Here is an 8,318-nt window from a genome sequence, read left to right as displayed (position 1 = left end):
AAACTCTCTCTTTCTCTCTCTCACTTTCCTCTGTCTGCCACACCTTTAACTCTTTTGGCTTAAACTGCTGTGCCTGTGCCACAGACCTTCAGGAGCAAAGCAGTGCTAAGTTCCTGATTAATGGCCATTGGGCTTTAGCTTATGGCTAAATCACCCACTATCAATTGCAAGACACTGCTGGCAAAAGAGCATGCTAAGCAAAGCCCACTTAACAGAAAGGGAAAACACACACAAAGGAATAAATAACCAGAGGAAAAGCAAGTTTGCCATCCTCTAGGCATGGATAGTTGGACAATAGATTTAAGATAAAAAAGAGTATTTTGAAAGTTCCCAGAGCATGAGGCTCCTAATATAAGAATAAGATGCTGAATGGGAACTGCCAGAAGCTTCTACTAAATAACTATTTAGGAATAAAAAATTAAATAACAGAACAAAGTTTAGAGGGGAAGCTTCATCATTAGCCTTGTAAATGTTATCAAATGTTGAAATTGCATTTCTGCAACTCCAAAAGTGAAATAAATATGAGTCATGACTATTCTACTGGGTGTGTCTGCAGGGGAAGTGACTCTGTGTGTGTGTGTGTGTGTGTGTGTGTGTGTGTGTGTGTGTATGTGTGTGTGTATGTGTGTGTGTGTGTGTGTGTGTGTGTGTGTGTGTGTGTGTGTGTCTGCCTCTGTCCACGAGCCTGGTGTCTCCAGATTCCCAGCCCTTCATCCTCTCAGTGCCTAGCAGTGGTCACCACGGACAACAGCCCTGCTGAATAGAGAGCGGATTAGCATTCATTAGCCTATTGGTTCCCTCCTACGGACGCACCAATCAGGTGGCGCAGAAATCCTCAGCAGCAGCAGCGTGGTTACCTGGCACTCCAGATGAGTGTGTGAGTATACCCCGACACACAGACACACACTCTCACAAACACACAAGCACATACACTCACACAGAGTCTCACAAACACACGCACACAGAGACTCTCATAAACACACACATACACAGAGAGAAATAAACATGAACAACCCCCACACACACAGGAAGAAACATGCATCCTCCTACAAATACACCGACACTCATACACACACATACATACTGTACACACACACACACACAAACCAACCATCAATGTGAACACGCACACTCACAGAGATATGTCCCCTCACACACACACACACACACACACACACACACACACACACACACACTTAATCCAATTCCTCAGGTTCATTTCAGGCAAAAACAGGTATTAATCAAGCCGCCCATCAGTCCTCCCAGGACAGGCATGTGGTTGATGACGCCCTACACCCCTATCTGAACCCCCCACTCCAATCACTCACATCCCCTTAGACTGCACAGCAGCATCCGCTTCATCAGCTCAGAAGGAAGCCTCCACTCCTGAGGTCTCCATCTACAAGCAGCGCACACCCACTGAGGATGAGCGTACACACACACACACACACACACACACACACACACACACACACACACACACATATGCACAACTACACACACACATATGTACACACACAAACACACACACGCACACACCTACACACACACACAGACACACACACACATATGCACACCTACAGACATGCTCACATATGCACACATGCAAACACACACACACACACACACACACAGACGCACGCAAGCATATGCACACCTACTGTACACACATGCACACACACACATGCACACCTACACACACACACAAATGCACACACACACACGCTCACACACACACACACACACACACACACACACACACACAGACACATGCACACACACATTCACCTAAATCCCCTGAGCATCGTTCACATCCTCACAAGTCCAGAAGTGGTCTAGAATGTCCAAGCCATCAGTGCATCAGCGTCAGATCTGGGGGTCAGGAGCCCTCATCCTGATCAGATCTGGGGGGTCAGGGCCCCTCATCCTGAATGCATGAGATGCTGACCAGTAGGACCACTATTACATTAGAATGAAAAAGACTAGGTGTGTGTGTGAACAAAAAGGACAGTGTGTGTGTGTGCCATCCTCATCCTTGCTGATAGAGCAGAAACTGAGCAGAGAAGAATTTACAGATTTGTGGAGCGAGGGCTTTGTTTATGAAAGAATATTTCACTAAACTGACCCTTAAAAAACTTTTTTTGTTTTGTTACACCATCTTATCATACAATAAACAATTAACATTAAAAGGAACGCTGTGAGCATTAGGTGACATTTACATAGGACAACAAACCAATCAATATGTTTTACCTTGCTTCGGGAAACGACCAAAAGACTCCCATTTGCTATACAAACAGAAGAACAATCCCTTTTCACTTGTGTTCACCTTGAGCAGATTTTCTAGACTTAGTTATGTGCTTTTGATGGCAACTTCATGGAATGCACAATCAGAGGCATCACTGGGAGGGGAAAAAAACAACATTTCAGCTCTTTGTGTGAAGTTGAAGATGCTGCATCAGTCACACGCTATGACAGTGGATTTAGCTTTTTCTATTTCTGCCAACAGTAGGCACAACGACTAACACAGAATGGCATGCAAGGTTAATGAGCAGCCACATACACATTCAGTACAGAGGACCATTGCCAGAGCCTGTTATACCACTATAAAGTGCAACGAGGACTTTCCTTACATTTAGAAGAGAGTGAATGGATTGACCTTGACTGAGGGTCAGATGAACGAATGGTGACCTTGACTGAGGGTCAGATGGATGGATGTTGACCTTGACTGAGGGTCAGATGGATGGATGGCGACCTTGACTGAAGGTCAGATGGATGGATGATGACCCTGACTGAGGGTCAGGTGGATGGATGGTGACCTCGATTGAGGGTCAGATGGATGGATGGCGACCTTGACTGAAGGTCAGATGGATGGATGATGACCCTGACTGAGGGTCATATGGATGGTGTGATCTGTAGCTCAGTTTGCATATGTACATTATAAAATGAAGTCATCAGCACTGGTTACTTTTGGTCATTTACATGGGATCTCACAAGGACTTCACGTACAGGTAGCACTTTGCTTGTGTATTCAGTCCCTCTCTCTCTCTCACACACACACACAAACACACACACACACAACATATCCATTAATTAATCATCATCAGCTGTCATTTCAAATAACATTTCATCATGTCATTTCCTTTCAACACATGTATCTGCATAGCTTTTATAACTAGCATGTTTCACATGGAATAATGTACTTAGCAGAGGTGGAAAAAGTATGAAAATATTGTACTCAAGTAAAAGTACCAATACTTTGATTTAAAACTAGATGTACCGCAGTGCGGTACAAAATATGACCGCCGCCCAGTCCAGCACATTTCTTCCACAAAAATAAATCACGCTGAAAGGCCTATATGATTCTAACTGTCTCACTAAATTGCATTATCCACACTCAATTCTCACTGGTATCTGCTAGACAACAAGTACCAAAACATGATTAATTCATAGATTTCACATGTAAAATTGATTTTATACAACCCCACCCCCATCTTGCCTGTTCATAATTCTGAGAAATTCTTGAATTGTGTGCATGTGTGCATGTACATGTTTATGTTTATGTGTGTGTGTGTGTGTGTGTGTGTGTGTGTGTGTATGTGTGTGTGTGTGTGCGTGCTTGTGTGTTTGCCTGCGTATGTGTGTTTGTGCATGTATGCGTACATATGTCTACTGTGTGAGTATGTGTCATACGTATGATAACTGTGAATGTATGTGTGTGCGTGTGTATCTATTTATGCACATGTGTGCACATGGAATGGGTTAACATGACCCCTGGAGGCAAACATACGGAAAAAATTGGTCATCCTAGGCCCTACGGTTCTCAAGATATTCACAGAAAACTATGTCTGCCCTACCCTCCTTTCGGTGGGTCCAGTACAGCGGGGGGGCTACAGATCAAAACAAAAAACGATGGTTCCATGCTATCCATGTGGGGTTACATGCCCACCAAGTTTCGTGTACCCCGGTCTTTCAGTGTCCTGGGAATCCTTGTTGGTGTACGGTCACTAAATGTACACATAAATTATTTTATTGTAAGGCCCCCCATGAACGAAAGTTCACAAAACTTGGCAAACATTCGGAGGGTGTCATAATGATCCTACACTTTCAATTTCGTGCAGTTTTGACCATGTCAGCCAGAGATATTGTGATGAAAACACCTACTTTTTTGCTTTTTAATTTTTAACTAGGTGGCGCTATACATGAAATAAGTGGTAATGGGATGGGTTAACATGCCCCCTTAAGACCAACATACATAAAAAAGGTGGACCTCCTAGGCCCTACGGTTCTCGAGATATTCACAGAAAACTGTCTCCAGCCACCTACAGGCCAGTTGGTGTATAGTAACATAAATTAATTTATTGTGTGGCCCCCCATTAACGGAATTCCACGAAACTTGGCGTGCATACAGAGGGTGTCATAATGATCCTACACTTCCAATTTCGTGCAGTTTTGACTATGTTAGGTCACAGATACCTGCGATTACAACACCTAATTTTTACTTTTTTGTGTTTAACTAGGTGGCGCTATACATGAAATGAGTGGTTATGGAATGGGTTGACATGGCCCCTTGAGATCAACATACAAAAAAAGATGGTCCTCCTAAACCCTACGGTTTTCGAGATATTCACAGAAAACTGTGTCTGCCCTACCCTCCTTTCGGGGGGTCCAGTCCAGCGGGGGGGCTACAGATCAAAACGAAAAACGATGGTTCCATGCTATCCATGTGGGGTTACATGCCCACCAAGTTTCGTGTATCCCGGTCTTTCAGTGTCCCGGGAATCATTGACGGAAATTTGGGCATGCGAAAAAGAAAAAAAAGAAAAAAAAAAAGAAAAAAAAGAAATAAATCTGACTAAACCTATATGACTGCCGCTGCGCTGCGCGGCGGTCATAATTACTCAAGTACAAGTTAAAATACCGATCTGAAAATGTGCTCAAGTAACAGTAAAAAGTAGTTAATTTAAAATGTACTAGTAGTTTAGTTAAAATGTAATTAGGGGGGGGGGGGGGGGGGCGGGGGTGTGCTGTGAAGACAACGTACCAACGTGCCAATCATCTGTTGTGATCTCGCCGCTGGAGCAAGATTGGTGTCGTGAAGCCTTACGCACACACATTTCTGCCAAAATACATGCCCAATAAGTGCCTGTTGTAGAGTACCCGAGTGGTGAAGGAGAAATCAGGCCGAGACAGCAGGTTTAAGCCCACGGTGTTTTATTTACAACGTGCAAAAAATAATCAAAAAATACAGTCCACTTCCTATCCGACACTCGGTCACACCCGACGGGAGATAAAACGAAAAAGACAAACAAAACATTTAACAAATACGAATATCTAAGGTCTCTTATGGCTAGGCTACATGCCACTATATAACCAGACCTGACCGCAGGACTCACATCAGCCCCTTACCGCGCGTCACGAAACTTTGAACCCCTGCATAGAGAAAAGCCCCTCACAGGCAGCTGAGGCAGGCAGGCCAATGTTGAGTTGCAGAGAGTTTTTTTTAATATTTGGAAACGAACAGAAGGTTCAGCAGATTAAATGGCGTCAAACGGGGGGGGGGGGGGCCGGGGGGATGGGAAGTATAGGGCCCCAATGGAGGAGAGGGCCCTTGAAAAGTGGAATACGCACAACATTTTTACCAGGCATTAGTAATAACTCAGGTAATCCACACATAAAAAATCCAAACAACTCCATAAGTAGAGTCATGTGTAATGAAGTGGAATAACACAGGGAAAACGTATTGAACACGCTAAGAAAAAGCACTAAGGCAAGGAAAGAGAAGGAACAAGCTGGAATCTGTAAGTAGTTAAAGAGTAGTTATCCTTTCTATCTGTGCAAATTAATATAAGCTTGGTTAGTAGCCTACATATTGATGGTCTATAACAAGGTTTTTTATTACCAAGGTGTCACACAAGAAACATTTCATGATGGATAAAAGCAAAAAGCTCTCCCAAGACCTTTGCAACCTTATTGTTGCAAAACATATCAATGAAACTGGTTACAGATGCATTTCAAAACTTCAGAATCTTCCAGTAAGCAGCATGGGAGCCATTATCTGCAAGTGGAAGGAACATCACTGCATCATCAACCGGCCATGCACAGGATCTCCTCGCAATATTTCTGACCAGGGAGTCAGAAGGATAGTCAATTCCAAGGGCCAAGGACCACTCTGAGAAAGCTCCAGAAAGACATGAAGGCAGCCAATTCAATTAAATTCAATTAAACAGTTCTGAAAGTAACTAAAGATCAGGATTCACAAGAGGGACCCCTGGAATCTGTTTAGAACAATGGGCCAAAATCACACCTGATACTGCAACTAATAAGTTTTGTCATACAGGAAATGTCTTGAAGCTGTCAAACAAAGGCTTTTCCACAAAGTATTGAAGAAATTTCAGTAGGCACGTTCAATACTTTTTTCCTGTGTCATTCCATTTTATTACACATAACTCTTATGTTTGGATTTTTTATATGTGTGTTAATATAATGTGTGGTGAAATTTTTTTGAATAGACTGGAAGTTTAGGCTAATTACTAAAAAACATTTTTAAGCGTTCAATACTTATTTCCACCATATATTTATTTTACCTGAATATTTTAACTTCCAAATTAAATGTCAAAATGAATGTCAGACGAAATTTAAAATTGGACTGACTGGATTTTGTATACAAAACATAGTGAAAACTGTCTAAGGTCACTCTCACTCTCCCTTGCTAAAGAGCTAAATGGTTTAGTCCGCCTGCACGATAGTCTATCTTTTGTTTATTTAGTTGAGCATCGCTAGTAGTGGACCGCTAATTGTTGTGCTGCTGGTGCAATGACTTTCTCCAAGAAAGCCAAGTCAGGTTACCAAAAACAAAGGCCGAAACAGGAAAAAGAGCAGTGTTGTAATGTAACGGAGTACAAATACTTCGTTACTGTACTTAAGTAGAAATTGCACGTATCTGTACTTTACTTCGCTATTTAAATTTATGTCAACTTTCACTTTTACTCCACTACATTTCCTAGATAAAATGTATACTTTTACTCCGTTATATTTCCACTAAGCATCTTCGTTACTCGTTACTAAAACATAAAATTAGAAGAAAAGTGTGCGACTGCAATAAGGGAGGTTTGTCGAATCACTGCTCCTAGATTGCATTACGCACGCTCCGCACTCTGCGCACTTTATTTCAGCGCTTGTTTGTTGCTAAAGGAGGAGGACGCACAACTGAAACCGCCATGGAAGCACGAGCACCTACTGGAGGACCTCCCGTCAATAGTCCACCCCGACGATAGTGGTGAACTCGGTGAACAGGGTAGCGGTGAAGATAACGTCATACACACATGGCCGTATTTACAAGAAATGTTTCTGTACATTGACAGCTTTCTGTGAAGCTGAACACTCTGCTACCTGCCTCAGCGGCCTGTGCAGGGGCGGAGTGGGGCACTAAAATCCACCGGGAAAATTGTGACGGCACCGCCCTCTGCTTTTTACTTTTACTTCAAATACTTAAGTAAATTAAATATCAGAAAATTACTTTTGATACTTAAGTACAGTATATATCAGATACTTTAAGACTTTTACTTAAGTAATATTCTAAAAGGTAACTTTCACTTCTACCAAAGTCTTTTTCTAGTACGATACTTGTACTTTTACTCAAGTATTGCTTTCTAGTACTTTATACAACACTGAAAAAGAGAGACATCAAAATGAGGGGAAACAACTGCTAATAAACGTATTTCCAAAGAAAGGTGAGCACAAACGTCAAAACACGAAATCCCATGGTGTTTGCTTGAATATCTCCACAATCATTAGTGCTAAAACGAACTGAGACAACCCATTGAAATAGCGGAAAATACACTTTCATAGGTTAGGCTACACATGTAATCTGAGGCATCTCGTGATCCAGCTCCATCTACATCACTTTCAGAAAGACTGCATGGCGCCAGCTTGATTCATGTCCTGTTGTAGGCTACATGCTGATCATTATTATGACCGCCGCGCAGCGAAGCGGCGGTCATATAGGTTTAGTCAGATTTTTTTTTTTTTTTTTTCTTTTTCGCATGCCCAAATTTCCGTCAATGATTCCCGGGACACTGAAAGACCGGGGTACACGAAACTTGGTGGGCATGTAACCCCACATGGATAGCATGGAACCATCGTTTTTCGTTTTGATCTGTAGCCCCCCCGCTGGACTGGACCCGCCGAAAGGAGGGTAGGGCAGACACAGTTTTCTGTGAATATCTCGAAAACCGTAGGGTTTAGGAGGACCATTTTTTTTTTTGTATGTTGATCTCAAGGGGCCATGTCAACCCATTCCATAACCACTCATTTCATGT

This window comes from Alosa sapidissima, chromosome 20 (genome assembly GCF_018492685.1).
Source record: "Alosa sapidissima isolate fAloSap1 chromosome 20, fAloSap1.pri, whole genome shotgun sequence".
NCBI classification, from domain to species: Eukaryota; Metazoa; Chordata; class Actinopteri; order Clupeiformes; family Clupeidae; genus Alosa; species Alosa sapidissima.
This window is presented reverse-complemented; position numbering follows the sequence as displayed.